We start from the raw sequence: 22,245 nt of genomic DNA, 5'->3' as shown, positions 1-22,245 counted from the left end.
GCATTTACAACAGGTCTAAAGTAGCAACTTTTGAACATATTCTTATTTGCCCAGTCTGCAGATCTAAGGACATTTTGCAAGCCACTGCTCAAGATGAAGGCTTCTAACGCCGATCAACCCTAAGGGAATTACCTCCAAACTTACTGGCCTCCAAATCAGTCTCTCTCATAACATTCTTTACCCACCTTACCAAGGTGGGAGGTGAAACAGCCCTATGAGGTCACCTGTGTGAAACCAACAATTGAGCAATATTATTTCGCAAACTTTCCATTCTTCTTTCATACTCTTTCAAGCATTATACCACACAAAGTCTTTCATTCGCCTCAAAGTAAGGATTGAAAACAGTGGTAGACAAAGTCTTTCTTCTTCTATTAATATATATATATATATATATATATATACATATATATATATATATATATATATATATATATATATATATATATATATATATATATATATATATATATATATATATATATATATTACCTACTGGCGGTAGCCAGTAGGTAGTTATAGTTAGGACCTAGTTTCCATAGGAAATGCTCAACATTCTATTTGGAATAACTTTGGCCCTGGTTGAAGAATCTTAGCGAATTTCTCAAAGAAGATGGCTCAGTCCGCTGCGCTCCTTCCCTAAAAGTTTGGGGGGGATTGGTCAAGTGGGGGCTGAGATAAAAGGGGGGTCCCAAAACGTGTTTTCTCCATGTTATTTTCCATAGGACCTTTAGACTCGGCTACAGGTCGAATGGGTGAATGGATTTATAAGAAATTTGGCAAAACTGTACAGTCCGGCTCGCAGATTACGCTTTTTTTGGAATGGTGTAAATCCGTTTAGTAGTTGTTGAGAAAATTAAAGTTAAAGTCAATTATATATCTATAGGCGCGCATGCGTGCGCGCACCCAAGTGGCTGCGCGTGAGCGGAATTTTTTTTTGCTGCGTGACATCTGTTAACGTTCGATTCGAAGGAAATCAGGAAGTGTTGACCGCCATTTTGTCACTGCGAGTAAATATATTGTCATTTCAAAGCGTTGGAACATGGAAAGGGGAGAAGGTAGAGATTGTTTTGCTGCGTAGGTTTTCTCAGGGTGTGCAGTAAGGTCCTTAAAAGCGAAAATATATATTTCTTTTTCTCGAAAAAGTTGCGGGGTGCACGCACTCGGGCGCGCACACCTATTTACAAAAGTGTGAAAATGGAGATAAATCAGAAGTTTGAGTGCTTTGATATAAGGTGGCTCTGAAAAGAGCCCTTGTGTTAATTGAGTTGTTTCTGCATTTATAAGTAAGTACCGATGCAGAGTTTGATATAATATTGTTGGCAGCATTTTGAAAGGAAAGACAGGGGCCCATTTTCTGGTTAACAGGTGACCAGGCCAACTTTTCACGCCAGGCCCATTCCTGCAAAGTCGACCGCCATTTTTAGGAGATCTGCAACCACCGGCAGTCACTGGGTTGCAGGAGCAGATGGACTCAAGCCTGTCGGGCGAAGCATCGTTGCACCGCCACAGTGGACGAGACCCTGCTGGGTGAGTGGAGCGTCGCTGTACCGCAACAGTGGGCGAGTCCTTTGCTGGGCTCGTGGAGCATCCCTATACCGCCAGAGTATGCGAACGCTTTGCTGGGCTCGTGGAGTGTCCCTATATCGCCACAGAGTACGAACCCTTTGCTGGGTGCATGGATCGTTGGGGGTGCAGCTGAGGGGCCTCCATCTGGGGAGGCTTGTCCGCGCCGCCTCTCCCTCCCAGTGGACCCCACGGCGTCTTGCTGACATTTGTTATGGCCGGACCAGGCGATGAAGAGAGGGGGAGGTCGGATATATATGAGTTATACTATTAGGTATGTCACATCCCCCTTGTGGCCTGCAAGGCACCGAAAAAAGAAGAGAATGGGAAGACAACTACATCTCGGGTCGGGCCCATGCCTTCTCTGGCCGATGGCGGCCGGCCGCTCTTTGCCACGGCCTCAGGAACGGATCCCTTGGTTCATCCTGGGGACAGGCCTTGGCGTGTGTTGTCTCCTCCGGACTATTCACGTAATGGTTCTCCACCCCAGGCCGTTGCCGACGGCTTTTGTAGACTTTCTGACGCTCAAAAACCCTACTAGAAAGCAGCCCAAAAGTAGCCCAACATTGCTACTTTGGGGAAGGAGGGGCTGCGCGCGAGCGGAATTTTTTTTTGCTGCGTGACGTCTGTTAACGTTCGATTCGAAGGAAATCAGGAAGTGTTGACCGCCATTTTGTCACTGCGAGTAAATATATTGTCATTTCAAAGTGTTGGAACATGGAAAGGGGAGAAGGTAGAGATTGTTTTGCTGCGTAGGTTTTCTCAGGGTGTGCAGTAAGGTCCTTAAAAGCGAAAATATATATATTTTTTTCTCGAAAAAGTTGCGGGGTGCGCGCACTCGGGCGCGCACACCTATTTACAAAAGTGTGAAAATGGAGATAAATCAGAAGATTGAGTGCTTTGATATAAGGTGGCTCTGAAAAAAGCCCTTGTGTTAATTGAGTTGTTTCTGCATTTATAAGTAAGTACCGATGCAGAGTTTGATATAATATTGTTGGCAGCATTTTGAAAGGAAAGACAGGGGCCCATTTTCTGGTTAACAGGTGACCAGGCCAACTTTTCACGCCAGGCCCATTCCTGCAAAGTCGACCGCCATTTTTAGGAGATCTGCAACCACCGGCAGTCACTGGGTTGCAGGAGCAGATGGACTCAAGCCTGTCGGGCGAAGCATCGTTGCACCGCCACAGTGGACGAGACCCTGCTGGGTGAGTGGAGCGTCGCTGTACCGCAACAGTGGGAGAGTCCTTTGCTGGGCTCGTGGAGCGTCCCTATACCGCCAGAGTATGCGAACGCTTTGCTGGGCTCGTGGAGTGTCCCTATATCGCCACAGAGTACGAACCCTTTGCCAGGTGCATGGATCGTTGGGGGTGCAGCTGAGGGGCCTCCATCTGGGGAGGCTCGTCCGCGCCGCCTCTCCCTCCCAGTGGACCCCACGGCGTCTTGCTGACATTTGTTATGGCCGGACCAGGCGATGAAGAGAGGGGAAGGTCGGATATATATGAGTTATACTATTAGGTATGTCACATCCCCCTTGTGGCCTGCAAGGCACCGAAAAAAGAAGAGAATGGGAAGACAACTACATCTCGGGTCGGGCCCATGCCTTCTCTGGCCGATGGCGGCCGGCCGCTCTTTGCCACAGCCCCAGGAACGGATCCCTTGGTTCATCCTGGGGACAGGCCTTGGCGTGTGGTGTCTCCTCTGGACTATTCGCGTAATGGTTCTCCACCCCAGGCCGTTGCCGACGGCTTTTGTAGACTTTCTGACGCTCAAAAACCCTACTAGAAAGCAGCCCAAAAGTAGCCCAACATTGCTACTTTGGGGAAGGAGGGGCTGCGCGCGAGCGGAATTTTTTTTTGCTGCGTGACGTCTGTTAACGTTCGATTCGAAGGAAATCAGGAAGTGTTGACCGCCATTTTGTCACTGCGAGTAAATGGTGCTCCACATTGTACATGCGGCACACCATGGGTGGCAGAGCAGCGGTGCACATTAACTGGTGCATCTCTGGGGATGCGCCAGTTAACATAAATCTGCTCCTTTACATTTAAGTATGAGCAGGGGACACAGAGTTGGTGAAGCTTATCGAAGGTTAAAAAGAGATGAGTCCTGTTCACTGAAAACTTGGACATAGGACTCACCTACTCAGCATCGCTGGACATGGCTAAATAATAGCTGCAAAATGTAACTGTTGTTAAACAATTTTACTATTATAGTGTCTGAGATTTGTCTCTTACTCTGCAACATCTCATTGTTGTTCTCTTTCTTTAAAGATAAGGACATTAACCATGAGTGATAATGAGCAATCCGTTGGTCTCAATCTTATTGTTGAACATGTCATTGAAACGTCAGTGGAAGTGGAACCCTTAGATGATTTAAATCCTGAGGATGATGAAGAACATGATGAGGATGCCGATTTGTCAGAATTGTATGACATAGGGTGGGAAGCTGACGTGCTTCAGCATATGGAACTATAAACATTTATTTTTCAAATTTACTGGAAATAAAAAGTGAAAATGTAAACCGTTTCATTTAAAATTAAACATAACTTGAAAAACAGGTTATGTGTAGTGTCTTTAATAAAATAGTCAAATATGCTCATAAAAATATTTCTAAACCAATGAAAAGCCTTAACAAGCCACATGACCTGTTATGCTTACGTTACGCGCTCCCCGCCGCGCCCCGGATTGTTGGTCATTCAAACTGAGGCTGGCGTCAGCATGAGAGCGCCAACGTCTCGTGGCTACGCCATTCAGAAAATATTGTTGGCAGCATTTTGAAAGGAAAGATCTGCAACCACCGGAAGTCACTGGGTTGCAGGAGCTGATGGACTCAAGCCTGCCGGGCGAAGCATCGTTGCACCGGTACAGTGGACGAGTCCTTTGCCAGGTGCATGGAGCGTTGCTGCACCGCAAGAGTGGACGAGTCCTTTGACGGGTGCGTGGAGCGTTGGGGGTGCAGGTGAGGGGCCTGCACGTGGGGAGGCGGGAGAGGCTCGTCCGCACCGCCTGTCCCTCCCAGTGCACCCCACGGCGTCTTGCTGACATTTGTTATGGCCGGACCAGGCGATGAAGAGAGGGGGGGGGTCGGAGGCATATGCAAGACATCCCCCCTCGTGGCCTGCAAGGCGCCGAAAGATTATCGTCTGCGCCGTCTCTCCCTCCCAGTGTACCCCACGGCGTTTTGCTGACATTTGTTATGGCTGGACCAGGCGATGAAGAGAGGGGGGGGGGGGTCGGAGGCATATGCAAGACATCCCCCCCCTCGTGGCCTGCAAGGCGCCGAAAGAGGAAGAGAATGGGAAGAGAACTACATCTCGGGTCGGGCCCATGCCTTCTCTGGCCGATGGCGACCGGCTGCTCTTTGCCACGGTCCCAGGAACGGATTCCTTGGTTCATCCTGGGGACAGGCCTTGGCACATGGTGTCGCCTCCGGACTATTCGCGTAATGGTTCTCCATAGTTGTTTTAATATATTTTTGTTCAAGGATAAAAACGTTTTAATCTGTTATTTTGCTGTCGTGTGGTATATTTCTAATATTTGTCGCTCTGATGTTGTTTCCCCTCCCAAATGGAACATGTGATTGTAATCTACAGCCGGACATTCCGACAGGACATGAGAGCAAAAGGGGGGGGGTCAGATCTGAAGTTGGGCAGGCGATAAGATCACGTTTTGCTATGTAGGGCTATCTATGTTCGTGATGGGGCCTAAAAGGGGGCAAGATGGCGTCGAGCTCGGTTTCTCTCACTAGTTTCACTAGTTTCATATTTCTCATGAGGGGTTGTTCCTAATGTTTCTATTTTAGCAAGGTCAAAAAGTGATCCTATCAGTGGCCTATTGATTTTGTTCGATTCCTTTTGTTTTCTCTAACGAGTTTTAAGTTAAAGTTTGCTAGTACGATACAGCGGCTAGTCCGCATTTTATATATATGTCTTTTTTATTAGGGGTGTTTTCCGGTGGAGTCGGACGATCTACCTCTAATAAACGGTAAGTGTTCCTCTGAAGGAATGCGTCTTGAAAGTGGCTGACTGTAATGTATGATATTTCACTCAGTGACTTTCAGGACTTTCAGGCCCATGCTGTTTCAAAACTGTGCATGTGTTTGAAGCAGGCGTAGGTATTGACGCAGCATAGAAACTACTAGGAACCAATTGGAAGTGTTGTTTTCAAGTCACATGACTTCACATGCGCGTCTCAGGACGTGTACGCGGTGATAGTATCTGGTTGGAAGTAGCGGTCCAATTTCAAAACGTGAAAAGGAGTAAATCGAAACATATCCGGATTTAATATATCTTCTGAGTAGTATAAGTTCTATGGTGGGTGTATGAAGAAATTTAATAAGTTGCAATCGCGAACTTTTCCCGAAAATATATATAGGCGGTTGCGCGCACACGGTCGCGCACGATCGAAAGCCGATAAATGCCCTTTATAATATGCTCCTGGAGCTGTTTTTGGAAAGTACAAATCGCAAGGTTTTTACGAAATATATAGGCCGGTGCGCGCACTCGGTCGCGCACGAAAGCCTGGAAATGCGATATCCATTTTATTGACAACTGTTGCCGAGAGTGCGCACACCGGGTCGCGCACGAAAGTTTAGTAAGGCTATTTTTATTTACAGACAAATTTTAATGTGTTTAAAAAAAGGCAAGGTACAGACTTTCGAATTCTGTATCGCTTTACAAGGAGTCTTGAACAGTGAAGAAAACGGCTTGTTTTCGAAAAAAATATTGCCAGAACTTTATTGCCAAAAGTATAGGTTGCATACACGACATTTTTCTGAATTAGCATTTTAAAAACCAATGAAATTCACAGAAAAAACCATAGGTTTTACACACGTTATAGTTAGGAAGTAGCATTTAAAAAACCTATGAAATTCACTGAAAAAACCATAGGTTTGACACATGTTATAGTTAGCTGGAAATTTTACTGACATAAAACCAATGAAATTCCACGTTATAGTTAGTTGGACTCACTATAACTTGCGCGTGCAATGCACTGCTGATGACGTCACATATTACATCACTCATGACATGGTCAGTGACATCACTCATGACATCAATGATGACACCATCCAGTGAATATGTGTCTTTCTGAAAAAAAAATATTAGTGAGTTATGTTTAAATATTTAAATATATATATTAGTGTTTCACTTTGTGTATAAGTGGCTACATGTGTTGGTAAGTAGCTTCATGCGTATGTATATGGGTTATTAGATATTTTTATTAGTATCAGTATGAGTGTCTATATGGTTTGGTGGGGGTATTACTTAGCACATAGATGCATGAGTGACTGACTCTCTGTTTGTATGTGTTTTGAAGACAGCATATGTACAGGACTGTATGGGTGGATGAGTGTCTATATGTGTTTGTTAGTGAGTGAATGACTGTCTCACTAGTGTCTTTATCAGTAACTACATATGTTTTAATCTAGTATATATGAATATTGATGTATATAAGTGAGTATATGTGAGAGTAAGAGATTGTAAGAGTTCCTGTTTAAATAAGTATGTGTTTCTATAAGTGATTGTTTAAGAGAATAAATATGTGTAAATTTCAATAGAAGTAAGGTGGAAGTGTGTGTATAACTCTATATTCAAATAAATGGATGTTCAATAGTTTATTTGCACGTGTGAATATGTGTGTGAGTAACTTTTGGATGACTGTCGGTGTGTAACAGGATGTATAGGTGTATCACTTCATATGATGAGTGAGTATATGTATGAGTGACTATATAGAACTGTTGGTGAATGAGTGGATGTGTATATAGATAGTGGAATTACTGAATTGCTTGTTATAACTGATATAGGTATCTCCATTTTTTTTTTAATTTCAGTTTCTATTTTTGAATATGTGTCTCAAGGGTTACATTACAGTGAAAGGAGGTCTGTCACTTTGTCACAAGGATGGTGTCATCAGTGATGTCACTGACCATGTCATGAGTGATGTAATATGTGACGTCATCAGCAGTGCATTGCACGCGCAAGTTATAGTGAGTCCAACTAACTATAACGTGGAATTTCATTGGTTTTATGTCAGTAAAATTTCCAGCTAGCTATAACATGTGTCAAACCTATGGTTTTTCAGTGAATATATATATATATATATATATATATATATATATATATATATATATATATATATATATATATATATATATGTATATATATATATATATATATATATATGTATATATATATATATATATATATATATATATATATATATATATATATATATATATATATATATATATATATATATATATATATATATATATATATATATATATATAGTTGAAAATCCTTTTGCCACGAAAAAGATGAGCAGCCACGCGGGGAACACAGAACAAACAGCCATTTATTTCAAGGGTCCTGGTATGGCGAATGCATTTCGGCTATCTTGCCTTCCTCAGCGCCTTGTCCCTTTACAGCCTGCTTCCCAGTTACCTCCCGTTGAATGTTCATAAGCACTGTATTCCCTCCCCCTTGCAGTCTGCACAGCCAATCAGAGTCCGTGTTGAATTTCCGGGACTCCAAATCCCAACATGCAACAGTCTTGGACATGTCAGGTAGCCGGTGTGGGGGAGTAGAGTCCATGTCATATCGTGCCCCATCAGGTAGGTGGGTTGGTTGACGGACGAAAGAACATCGCGGTGCGTGCCCTGTGTCCCCGCTGAACTGCTGCGCCTCTCCTCCCAAGTTCGGTCAGAAGCTGGAGCAGTCAAATGAGAGACTGTGTGCGCCCCGGGGAGATAAAATACCTCTGCTTGCTTCCTCCTCGTTGGGACTCCTGGCGGACTCTTGGGTTGTATCGATTCCTCGATTGTTGTAAGGCTGCAAGCAGCCGGTTTGCCAGTAAAACCCAAAGTCACTTGGTGCTGCAGGGCTCGCTCTTCTGCACGTCTGGCTGTGCAGTAGACATAGTTGAAAATCCTTTTGCCACGAAAAAGATGAGCAGCCACGCGGGGAACACAGAACAAACAGCCGTTTATTTCAAGGGTCCTGGTATGGCGAATGCATTTCGGCTATCTTGCCTTCCTCAGCGCCTTGTCCCTTAACAGCCTGCTTCCCAGTTACCTCCCGTTGAATGTTCATAAGCACTGTATTCCCTCCCCCTTGCAGTCTGCACAGCCAATCAGAGTCCGTGTTGAATTTGCGGGACTCCAAATCCCAACATGCAACAGTCTTGGACATGTCAGGTAGCCGGTGTGGGGGAGTAGAGTCCATGTCATATCGTGCCCCATCAGGTAGGTGGGTTGGTTGACGGACGAAAGAACATCGCGGTGCGTGCCCTGTGTCCCCGCTGAACTGCTGCGCCTCTCTCCCAAGTTCGGTCAGAAGCTGGAGCAGTCAAATGAGAGACTGTGTGCGCCCCGGGGAGATAAAATACCTCTGCTTGCTTCCTCCTCGTTGGGACTCCTGGCGGACTCTTGGGTTGTATCGATTCCTCGATTGTTGTAAGGCTGCAAGCAGCCGGTTTGCCAGTAAAACCCAAAGTCACTTGGTGTTGCAGGGCTCGCTCTTCTGCACGTCTGGCTGTGCAGTAGACATAGTTGAAAATCCTTTTGCCACGAAAAAGATGAGCAGCCACGCGGGGAACACAGAACAAACAGCCGTTTATTTCAAGGGTCCTGGTATGGCGAATGCATTTCGGCTATCTTGCCTTCCTCAGCGCCTTGTCCCTTAACAGCCTGCTTCCCAGTTACCTCCCGTTGAATGTTCATAAGCACTGTATTCCCTCCCCCTTGCAGTCTGCACAGCCAATCAGAGTCCGTGTTGAATTTCCGGGACTCCAAATCCCAACATGCAACAGTCTTGGACATGTCAGGTAGCCGGTGTGGGGGAGTAGAGTCCATGTCATATTGTGCCCCATCAGGTAGGTGGGTTGGTTGACGGACGAAAGAACATCGCGGTGCGTGCCCTGTGTCCCCGCTGAACTGCTGCGCCTCTCCTCCCAAGTTCGGTCAGAAGCTGGAGCAGTCAAATGAGAGACTGTGTGTGCCCCGGGGAGATAAAATACCTCTGCTTGCTTCCTCCTCGTTGGGACTCCTGGCGGACTCTTGGGTTGTATCGATTCCTCGATTGTTGTAAGGCTGCAAGCAGCCGGTTTGCCAGTAAAACCCAAAGTCACTTGGTGCTGCAGGGCTCGCTCTTCTGTACGTCTGGCTGTGCAGTAGACATAGCTGAAAATCCTTTTGCCACGAAAAAGATGAGCAGCCACGCGGGGAACACAGAACAAACAGCCGTTTATTTCAAGGGTCCTGGTATGGCGAATGCATTTCGGCTATCTTGCCTTCCTCAGCGCCTTGTCCCTTAACAGCCTGCTTCCCAGTTACCTCCCGTTGAATGTTCATAAGCACTGTATTCCCTCCCCCTTGCAGTCTGCACAGCCAATCAGAGTCCGTGTTGAATTTCCGGGACTCCAAATCCCAACATGCAACAGTCTTGGACATGTCAGGTAGCCGGTGTGGGGGAGTAGAGTCCATGTCATATCGTGCCCCATCAGGTAGGTGGGTTGGTTGACGGACGAAAGAACATCGCGGTGCGTGCCCTGTGTCCCCGCTGAACTGCTGCGCCTCTCCTCCCAAGTTCGGTCAGAAGCTGGAGCAGTCAAATGAGAGACTGTGTGCGCCCCGGGGAGATAAAATACCTCTGCTTGCTTCCTCCTCGTTGGGACTCCTGGCGGACTCTTGGGTTGTATCGATTCCTCGATTGTTGTAAGGCTGCAAGCAGCCGGTTTGCCAGTAAAACCCAAAGTCACTTGGTGCTGCAGGGCTCGCTCTTCTGCACGTCTGGCTGTGCAGTAGACATAGCTGAAAATCCTTTTGCCACGAAAAAGATGAGCAGCCACGCGGGGAACACAGAACAAACAGCCGTTTATTTCAAGGGTCCTGGTATGGCGAATGCATTTCGGCTATCTTGCCTTCCTCAGCGCCTTGTCCCTTAACAGCCTGCTTCCCAGTTACCTCCCGTTGAATGTTCATAAGCACTGTATTCCCTCCCCCTTGCAGTCTGCACAGCCAATCAGAGTCCGTGTTGAATTTCCGGGACTCCAAATCCCAACATGCAACAGTCTTGGACATGTCAGGTAGCCGGTGTGGGGGAGTAGAGTCCATGTCATATCATGCCCCATCAGGTAGGTGGGTTGGTTGACGGACGAAAGAACATCGCGGTGCGTGCCCTGTGTCCCCGCTGAACTGCTGCGCCTCTCCTCCCAAGTTCGGTCAGAAGCTGGAGCAGTCAAATGAGAGACTGTGTGCACCCCGGGGAGATAAAATACCTCTGCTTGCTTCCTCCTCGTTGGGACTCCTGGCGGACTCTTGGGTTGTATCGATTCCTCGATTGTTGTAAGGCTGCAAGCAGCCGGTTTGCCAGTAAAACCCAAAGTCACTTGGTGCTGCAGGGCTCGCTCTTCTGCACGTCTGGCTGTGCAGTAGACATAGTTGAAAATCCTTTTGCCACGAAAAAGATGAGCAGCCACGCGGGGAACACAGAACAAACAGCCGTTTATTTCAAGGGTCCTGGTATGGTGAATGCATTTCGGCTATCTTGCCTTCCTCAGCGCCTTGTCCCTTAACAGCCTGCTTCCCAGTTACCTCCCGTTGAATGTTCATAAGCACTGTATTCCCTCCCCCTTGCAGTCTGCACAGCCAATCAGAGTCCGTGTTGAATTTCCGGGACTCCAAATCCCAACATGCAACAGTCTTGGACATGTCAGGTAGCCGGTGTGGGGGAGTAGAGTCCATGTCATATCGTGCCCCATCAGGTAGGTGGGTTGGTTGACGGACGAAAGAACATCGCGGTGCGTGCCCTGTGTCCCCGCTGAACTGCTGCGCCTCTCCTCCCAAGTTCGGTCAGAAGCTGGAGCAGTCAAATGAGAGACTGTGTGCGCCCCGGGGAGATAAAATACCTCTGCTTGCTTCCGTAAGGCTGCAAGCAGCCGGTTTGCCAGTAAAACCCAAAGTCACTTGGTGCTGCAGGGCTCGCTCTTCTGCACGTCTGGCTGTGCAGTAGACATAGTTGAAAATCCTTTTGCCACGAAAAAGATGAGCAGCCACGCGGGAACACAGAACAAACAGCCGTTTATTTCAAGGGTCCTGGTATGGCGAATGCATTTCGGCTATCTTGCCTTCCTCAGCGCCTTGTCCCTTAACAGCCTGCTTCCCAGTTACCTCCCGTTGAATGTTCATAAGCACTGTATTCCCTCCCCCTTGCAGTCTGCACAGCCAATCAGAGTCCGTGTTGAATTTACGGGACTCCAAATCCCAACATGCAACAGTCTTGGACATGTCAGGTAGCCGGTGTGGGGGAGTAGAGTCCATGTCATATTGTGCCCCATCAGGTAGGTGGGTTGGTTGACGGACGAAAGAACATCGCGGTGCGTGCCCTGTGTCCCCGCTGAACTGCTGCGCCTCTCCTCCCAAGTTCGGTCAGAAGCTGGAGCAGTCAAATGAGAGACTGTGTGCGCCCCGGGGAGATAAAATACCTCTGCTTGCTTCCTCCTCGTTGGGACTCCTGGCGGACTCTTGGGTTGTATCGATTCCTCGATTGTTGTAAGGCTGCAAGCAGCCGGTTTGCCAGTAAAACCCAAAGTCACTTGGTGCTGCAGGGCTCGCTCTTCTGCACGTCTGGCTGTGCAGTAGACATAGTTGAAAATCCTTTTGCCACGAAAAAGATGAGCAGCCACGCGGGGAACACAGAACAAACAGCCGTTTATTTCAAGGGTCCTGGTATGGCGAATGCATTTCGGCTATCTTGCCTTCCTCAGCGCCTTGTCCCTTAACAGCCTGCTTCCCAGTTACCTCCCGTTGAATGTTCATAAGCACTGTATTCCCTCCCCCTTGCAGTCTGCACAGCCAATCAGAGTCCGTGTTGAATTTCCGGGACTCCAAATCCCAACATGCAACAGTCTTGGACATGTCAGGTAGCCGGTGTGGGGGAGTAGAGTCCATGTCATATCGTGCCCCATCAGGTAGGTGGGTTGGTTGACGGACGAAAGAACATTGCGGTGCGTGCCCTGTGTCCCCGCTGAACTGCTGCGCCTCTCCTCCCAAGTTCGGTCAGAAGCTGGAGCAGTCAAATGAGAGACTGTGTGCGCCCCGGGGAGATAAAATACCTCTGCTTGCTTCCTCCTCGTTGGGACTCCTGGCGGACTCTTGGGTTGTATCGATTCCTCGATTGTTGTAAGGCTGCAAGCAGCCGGTTTGCCAGTAAAACCCAAAGTCACTTGGTGCTGCAGGGCTCGCTCTTCTGCACGTCTGGCTGTGCAGTAGACATAGTTGAAAATCCTTTTGCCACGAAAAAGATGAGCAGCCACGCGGGGAACACAGAACAAACAGCCGTTTATTTCAAGGGTCCTGGTATGGCGAATGCATTTCGGCTATCTTGCCTTCCTCAGCGCCTTGTCCCTTAACAGCCTGCTTCCCAGTTACCTCCCGTTGAATGTTCATAAGCACTGTATTCCCTCCCCCTTGCAGTCTGCACAGCCAATCAGAGTCCGTGTTGAATTTCCGGGACTCCAAATCCCAACATGCAACAGTCTTGGACATGTCAGGTAGCCGGTGTGGGCCAGTAGAGTCCATGTCATATCGTGCCCCATCAGGTAGGTGGGTTGGTTGACGGACGAAAGAACATCGCGGTGCGTGCCCTGTGTCCCCGCTGAACTGCTGCGCCTCTCCTCCCAAGTTCGGTCAGAAGCTGGACCATATATATATACCAACCCTTTCTGGTTCATAGGCCCTGCTAGTGACATCCAGGGCCCCAGTGCTTAATTTGTGCTGGTGCTTGCCGGTGCTTAGCACCAGCACTTATTTATCAGGGCAGGGTGTACACGCATTTAGTGAACGTCAGTAATTTATTTATAATTAGTGGCACAGAGTGTGTGCTGTGCTGCTCTACCGTAAGTGCTGCTGTGTTAAGATGTACTGGTTGTGTTGTTGATGACTGGTGAAGATTTTGAAGAACTTGTTTGTTTCACTTTGTGACTCGGATGACTCCGATTCTCAGTACTGCCGATTCTGTCTTCACGTTAAAGTTCTTCTCAATCTGGTGGCCCAACGGCTGCAGATCAGTGTTGCCGACCCAGTGGACGGGACGCTGAGTTGGGCAGGGCTTTGCCTGGTCTTCTGCAAGGGTTGGGGCTTTGCGCTCCGATTTTTTCAGCTTGCATTGTAATGCGTGCGCATTCTCTGCTTTTGCCATGCCCCAGCATACCCACACGGCCGCACCTCACCACCGCACCGGCGCCAAGCATCGTGGTTCAACGGCCGCCGCCGCCGTTTAAAGTAGCGCGACTTGGACGATGTTGGCCGCATTGAGGTGGATTTGGTTGAGTAGACTGGTCTGGACAGTACCTAGAGTTAAGCGCCTAGTAGACCTAATCATCATGAGTTAAAAAACAAGCATTTACAATGCAACGGTCTCGCCTTTTGAAAAGTTAGAGCTATTGGCATTGTAAATGCCAACATTTTTATTTATGTTTTGTTTTTGAAAACAGATAAATAAATGGCATTGTCATTTACAATGCCAATAGCTTAATCTCTCGCAAATGCGAGAGCTATTGCATTGAAGTAGAGAGAAAAGAGGTGCAGATGAGGTAAAGAGATGAGGCTCATACAGAGGAAGAGCGAGGGAGAAGTAGAGAATGGTGAAATAGGGAGAGAGAGACAGAGGTAAGACAGGTGTATTAAACGAGCGAGACATTGGAAGCAGAGAGAGTGAACGGAAACAGTGAAGGGGATAGAAAGAGAGATGAAAGCAAAGGGAGTGATAGATGGAGCAGAAGAGGCAGAGAGAGCATTGTAGAGAGAAAGAAATAAAATAATGGGAAAACGTGAGGGAAAGAGGACATCAATGAATAGAGAGACATAGAAGGCCAATAGGTGAGGTAAGAGAGAGGCTAATGCAAGCAAACACTCAGGATGTGGTAAACCAATGTGTGCTTCACAAATTATAACACGAGTAGAAAACTCATGGCTGTGCAAACATCATGCTTGACTCAGACAGACTGCCTGTAGCAAGGGTAAGAAACAATGCAGCCACCCTGCATAGGCAATAATGCAGGTGAGCACCAAGCAAGATCAGCCGATATGCCACACCATGAAGGGTTTAAAAACACACTAACCATCCACTGCACATGAATATATCCATTTTTTGTACAACTAAACAATCTGTTGCACCTGGGCTCATAGATCAGAAGAGTGGACAGGACATCCCTTGCAGGTGAGCACAAGCATTCCCTGGCAGCGAACACATGCACTAGGAGCATGGACAAACCATTCCTAGCAGGCAAGCACCATAACAGTTCAACCTGAATGACATCACAGAAGATGTGCATTGAAGGCGAGGGGAACACTGCAGTGAGGGGCCAGAGAACATCTTCCAGGGCTGTGAACATTCTCAGCTTAAAAACGGAACTGCTGTGCACGGAGACTTTATTTGGGCTAGGTGTATAGGGCACACAGAACTCTTCGACCCTGCATCTCCAGCATGAGCACCGTGCAAAGAGGGTGAGTGTATGAATGATAGAAGTGGCAGAGACATATCAATCCATCAGGAGTTGGTAAAGCACAACTACGCACCGGTCAGGGTCTGAAGGCACTGGGTCACCCCCTCACATGAGCTAAATGACGGGTACAGACAGGCCATGCCAATGTTAATTGCGAGTTTGTGCATCATGTCTGGGGCTTGTGTGGATATGCACATACAGCATGTAACCGATGGATCAAAGTAAGATCGCCCACAAGGATGGGGATGAGAGCAAGCACAATGTAGGTAAAAAATCTTTATCTGAGCAGTTAAGTATAACCATTGGAATTCAGAAAATAGGTTAAGGAGGACGACAAATGTAAGTCAATTCATCAAGGCATTTGTCACAATTATAACACCAGAAAAGAGCTAGGATTATAAAGTCCTTGGCATCGAGGAAATAAATTCTTACACAGCTAAAAAATAAAAACACATACAACAACAATTGGTGCTTACCTCCTCTGAATCCGGCTTGGATATTCCTTCCCTGATTTTCATTGTAATATTCCAGATGAAAGATTTTCTTCTCGAATGTATGCGACTGTGCAGAGTTTGGGGGACAGACAAGGCACATACACACAGCCCCCAAGCGCAATTTTTGACAGAGGGAGACCGAGACAGAAACAGGCAAAAAAGGTTATGGTTACCCTCTCACTATGAAAACCGATGAGAGAATAGAATCCGCGTTCACCGCACTATCCCCTGTTGAAGATCAGTCCAGGAAGATAGAGACGAAAAGAAGCAAGGGAAACACGGCACAACTCCCTAGCTCCTAATAAGCAGCCCAGATACACACGGCAAGCAGACAGACAGACAGACATGAAAAGAGCCCTGAAAGCAGCGAATCTTAATCCAAAACCACCCTAAAAGTAACACAGTGACATACTGCACAGTGCGATCTGTAGACCCGGAATCTGATTTGGGAGTGAGGAAGCATGCTCAGTGATATTTTTGTTCGCAGCCCTCAGAGCCGGCTCATTACCAAGATGCTGTTTATATGCGCATGAGACATGAGACTGCCTGGGAAAGGTGGATGTAGTGAATACGGTGCAGCGTGTTCCACGTGCGAGGCACAATAAATTTAGCAGAGTGACAGAAACAGGCCTCAAGCCCAAAGGCAATTTGTAGTGGGTCCCCAAAAATTGACCCTGCCACCAAACACAGCACCTCCCCCGCTACCGGCCCACGCTCGCCACAACAGAAATGTAGTCTCCTATACCTCTGCCCCGGCCCCTATCCCCACTCCCACACATAAAATAATGCCTTTACCCCCGTATCCATGGGATCCCTTTTCTCTGACTCCCAAGTCGCAGGGATTTCTAAACTCTTTCTTCAGTGGTATGGTGCATCTTGCACATTATCAAGGGCTCTCTTCTTTCCCAATCCAGCGTCAATAGGTAATCCTGTTGTGTCTGTGTACTGACGAACAGATTTTATACTGGGATACACAGGACTGCAAGTCCCAGATAGCATCAGACTTGCCTGGTTGAGGTTCTGAAACATGCGCATGGGAAACAGAAGAACTCTTCTACGAACTCAGACTACCCGTCCCCAAGCTCCCACCAGAAAGCAGGACTTTCTCTCTCACTCACCTTTCCTTTTGTTGGCTTGAACGTCATTTGTACTGTCAGAAAGGGCCGGGAACAGAGATATCGCTAGCCCTCAGTTTCAGCTACCGTAAACAGCACTCCACGTCGCACAGAATGTATGTCAACTTGCCAGCCACGGAGCTTGAAGGGATAAGTAGTTCTAGCGGTCTCCTTCTGTCAGTGTCCGAGAAGGCAAGTAAAAAGCGGGAGTGTAATAAATAACACGCGTCCTGCAGAATTTCGGGGATCGGGACCTAATTACGCGGCTATTCTAGTCACAAAAATAGTAGAACACAATACATGCATTTAATTATAATAAACAAATCCGGTACAGTCAAAGTTTCTTGTTTTCTGAAACACATTGCGGCGCATAAATAAAACAATTATAGATGTTTTCTCTACTGAACAAGACAAAGCAGTTTGGGGAGCTTCTTATGCGCTGTGAGTTAAACCCCTAAAGAGGCATCGAAGCGCATTAGTGCTTTGCAATTATAGGGGAATTCATGCGGTCCGATGTTTTGGAATAGATTAGAGAGAGTTTCAGGAAAAAATGCAGGGGAAATTCATTTCCTGATTGATTCGGATTGAAGAAAAACATTGATTCAGCCTGCTCTTTCCTGCAAAATCGGTTGAAAAAATATACTTTCCTGAAGGAGCCTCCTCGGTCACCTGATGCAACAAAGAAGAACTCGGTGGGATTTAAAGGAACATTGGGCAAAAAGTCAAAACAGATAAGTTCGAAAACAATGTGACTCCTCGTTGTAAAACGTCAATTATTATTTAACAGTTTTTATTTTATTTTATTTTACCTTAACAGTGGAGCACAGTGCCCAAGCATCAATCGGTAACAGGGTACTCGCCGTAAAGGAGGAGAGCCAAAGATATGCAAGAGAGTTGTACAAACTAGTGGAGGCGTGTCTGAGAAGCGGGCAAGGTCTGGCTGTCAGCAACACAGAAAAGGGACAAACAGGCAACTTCCAGGCACGCATGAGAATGAAGGCGGTCCTTTTGTGTAACGATCGTCATGAAAGTGGTGCATCTTGTCTTGTGCTCGCCGGTTTAGTTCTGCGTCAAAACTGAAATGAAGCACTTATATACCCAGGTATTGTAAATGTCCGTGTAATTTTCTAATTTTTGATTCTGTTGTTCAATGTAAATTTCAAGCAAAATTACAACATGTAGCAAATGCAACATGTTTTTGTTCTTGCTCATAAATTCACATTAATTGCATTAAACAGATAAACGTCGCAACGTTTGCTTTCTTACCGGTAGATCTGTATTGACTGGGCTTGGTATCTAGTTCTTCCAAGATGGTGGCTTTTGTAGCGTCCTTTCAGTTCCGATGTAAGCCAATCGGAAGGAGCACAAACGAAAGGGGTGTGTGAAAGGGGGTAGACGCACTCTCCAATGAGTGTGCAAACCTTATTTACATATAGCCAAGGAGCATTTTGGGAATGTAGGAATTCGCTTAAAACGCGATATCTTAATACTAATTATGTGTATATACATTTATAGGACAATTTCTTTGTCCATAATTTCAACTCTGCCCAGAAATCATTCATATATATCTGATAAGTACTCACTCTAACATTACTAGTTTCCTAAACATGAACCATATATACAAAATTGGACTTCTCTACGTTCGACACCGAAGAGATAGAGGAGCACCGCGGCCCACGAGACAGAGAGCGGAGCATGGAGAGGCAGGTAGGGAAAGGACCCGGAGAGAGCCTTAGCGAGAGAGAGGACAGCAAACTTTAGAGGCAGTTGAAGGGCGTGCACATTCTCTTTGAAGAGAGAGGATGTGTGCGCGTTCACGAGGTCTAATCTCGGCAGGAAAAGCGAGTGGCACGGAAGCGCACGGCCCATTAGATGCAGTCAAGGCGCGCTCACGAGGTCAAATCTCCAAAGGAGAAGCTCGTGACAGCCTGACTACAGCAGAAAAAGCTCGTAACAGTCTGATGTCCACAATATTCCCAGAAAAGCGGCAACATAAGTTGTCTCGCATAGACAGCAAAAGCTTCGCTTTTGCTTTCGTCTAGGCGAGACCTAAAAAAAGCTGCACAGCAGCCTGAGCAGCATGGTGAGGCAGGGCCTAGGAGGCGCTGTGGCCTAATCAGTTAATGTCATGAAGCTGCGCGGCAGTCTAATGACAGAGTCCCGCTTGGGGTGTGTGAGTCATGTTGAGCACAGCCACGTCCGACCTCTACGACCATTGGAAACTATAAAGGTGCAGCCAAATGCCAGAATACGGGTCAGCCTTAATCACTTTCACTAAGTTCTTCAGTTCTGGTCATGACTAAATCAATAATGCTGTGAAAACAAGCGCGCCACACACACACAAACTCTGAGGGTTTTATGCATTAATTTGAAACTGAGGGATTGCGGAGTGTACTGGCACCCGTGTGTAGTGCTAGTGTGTTGGTGGGGACACTATTAGTGTGTTCACTGGTGAATGGAGGCAGACGTGCCTTTCCTGCTGTGTGCAGTAAGGATGCCACTGTGAGGGTGTTTGTGAAGGGGGTATGCCCAACAGGGGGTTGCCTTGCATGGACCATATCATCTTGCCATTCAGTGCAGAGCGGTATGCAGAAGGGGTCTTTGGGTATTTGTGTTTTTCTTTAAATTGCGTTGTCTACAGTGCAAACATTAACTCTGAAAATCTGAGTTAATGTGTAAGCTGTAGACAGCACAGTGCTGCAACAAAAATGGGCAATTACTGCTCTATGTTAAGCTGTGCTTTCGGAAGAAAATTCACTTTCTAAGCCTCAGGCAATTTGGGGAAAAATAAAGTCACAGACCCCATCTGTGCATGGCCTACGCTCTGAACAGCATCTTGATATGTTGTGTGCTCAGGAGTGCAGAGGGGCCCAAAGTGTACAGAGCTCTGTGAACCAATAGTATGTGCAGAGCTGTGCAACTGTTAGTATGTGCACAAGTGTACACGAGCAAATGAAGTATGGAGCTGTGCTCTGCCATGCGTGCACAAGGTACAGGCAGGCAGATTTGTCCTGTGGCCGGTGTGTCCTGAGATGACACTAAAAGGTGTGTGGAGATGTGTACCCCCGTGTGGACCTGTAGATATGGATACAGAAGGGTTCTCTTGTGGCCTAGTACATGGTGTGTGAATCTGCAGAGTGTACCATCAGCTGTGTGAAGACGCATGAGGGTGCCCAGGCATGTTAGCACGTGTGCTGCACGCCCATAGAATAGGGTACTAGGACTGTCCCACCTTCCCAGACTCCTACAGTCCCGCTCAACTACTTACTGGTCCAGGTGACGGTCCCACAGTCAAGAAGACAGTGTGTTGCATGGCAGTGGGGCACACCTGTGTAAGCCAAGAGAGCAGTATGGAGATTCATGAATGAATGAATCTCAAATATTATATCGCCAACTGTTTGATTATAAATTAATTCGACTGACTATATGTCTTAAGTTGATTGATGATGTTTGATGATGATGGCGTGGCCGGCGGCCATGGGCCCGCGGCCCTTAGTTTGATGTTGCGTTGCAGGCCGGCCCGGGCTGCCTGGATTCAGTTTTGGTTCAACAAATCTGCAGGGGTTGAAGCTGTGCGCGGCAAGCAGCGTGCGCAGATTTTTTCACATTGCAATGTGCGTGCATTCGCTGATTTGTCACACCCCAGCACACCTGCGCACTGCCTCAGGCTTACCACCACCACCACGAGTCATCGTGGCCATTCACGTTTAGGGGTGTACCGCTCAGCCGCGTTGGTTCACTAAAAGGAGTCTAATAGTGAATGGAAGTCAGTCTAAGTGAAAGTCAGCCAGCAGCAAGCGCGAACGGCATCCAGGCCGGACGACGTTGATACGGTGCAACGTGCGGGGCATATTGGCGACTTGTTGGCGTTGAGGAGTAGCCCGGCAGGCATAGCCGCTGCCAGCAGTGAGTACTACTGATTATGGCCAGTGAGTGCCGCCATTAACAGCTCCAGCCACCAGGTGAGGCAGGGCCTGGCAGCAGGCCTAATCAGTTAAAAATAAAGCTGTGCAGCAGCCTAAGTAAGGTTGCAGGCTGTGCACTAGCACACTGCAGTGAGTGAGTCAGTCAGTCAGCCAGTGTGTGTGTGTGTGTCCCGGGCCATCCGGCCTGAACCGACCGGTAACTTAATTTTCAATTTAATTGACCCACACTGTGACTGCACTGTTACAACAGTAAGGTAGCGGCGCACCAATATTCTCAGTCATTTACCAAGTATGAATCTGTACAATGTAGCATCTGCATCTCGCTCTGAGTCTGACTCTTTGCAGTGATTGCCTGATTACTTGTTCCGATCATGAATGAGACACCAGTGCTTCCATTCATAAATAAATTCATGTTCCAGGTTCAACAAGGGCACACTCTGCCATCACTGCTTCAGGTCCACCAAGGGCAAACAACTGCTTTTTTTACTACTGATGGCGATGGCGTCATCATACGATGTGTTTCCAGGAGTCAGGACCCCCAAGTCCTCGCCTTTGTTTTTGTTCCATTATGTGTTTCCAAAAGCCTTTAATCCTGAGCCATGGTTTTTTGTCTACTAAGTTATTCAAAAATCTCTCAACTTTGCTTTACTCCATGTAACGCAGATCTTTCACCCAATCTCTTTTCGCTCTTCCATGTAAGAAAATTCCCAGGCCTCACCCAAGTTCCGCTTAAGTCTTCCTTGTAACAAATATCCTGTGCTTAACCTTTGTTTCCCTCTACCTTGCAACATAGATTCCCTCACCTAAGCTCCCTTTAACTTTTCCTTGTAACATGGACCCCTCTGCGAAGGTCTGTTTCACTCTTCCATGTAACACAGATCCCTCAGCCAAGCTCAGTTCTGTTCTTCCATGTGACACATGCCACAGCCAAGCTCTGTTCCTTTCTTCCATGTAACACAGATCCCTCATGCATGCTCTGTTCTGTTCTTCCATGTAACACAGATCCCTCAGTCAGACAAGCTCTGTTTTGTTCTTTAATGTAACACAGATCCCTCAGCGAAGCTCTGTTTCATTCTTTCATGTAGCACTGTGGGGGGGGGGGGGGGGGTCTGTTTGCCAGCATATTCTTGTTTTAAAAGCACCTGCTGCCGAGTTCCTGGCCTCCAGTAATATTCAGGCATACATTAAAATGTCAAGATAACTCTGGTGATTAATCGTCTTCCTGGAGAGAGACAGGAGTTTTGGCTAGGGTAAGTTGTGACTGCTTGAAAGGTACTACAGGGTTATTATATACCACCTGCAAAAACGTTTACCATGCAGTTAAAAAAGTGCATATAATGTAAAATAGGTCAGTGTGTTACTGCTTCTGTCGGAGATATCCTTTTGTTACTTGCAGTTTGTAAGTTAAAATCCTATCATAGAACGGCAAGCTATTAACTAGTCTGTTAGCAAAGAGCTGCATGCAAACAGCAAGTTATATATTAGAGCTATATTTGTTTGCCCAATCTTTCATTATCCTTATCTTGCAAAAATGGTTAATTTGGTTAGGAATCCATTTTTATTGAAGAGAAGCCCTGACAATGCTGTTATTTTTTAAACTCTGAATTTGCGCTTTTCCAGACTTAGAACTCTTAAACTATGTTGCCTA

This window comes from Lissotriton vulgaris, chromosome 6 (assembly GCF_964263255.1).
Source record: "Lissotriton vulgaris chromosome 6, aLisVul1.2, whole genome shotgun sequence".
NCBI classification, from domain to species: Eukaryota; Metazoa; Chordata; class Amphibia; order Caudata; family Salamandridae; genus Lissotriton; species Lissotriton vulgaris.
This window is presented reverse-complemented; position numbering follows the sequence as displayed.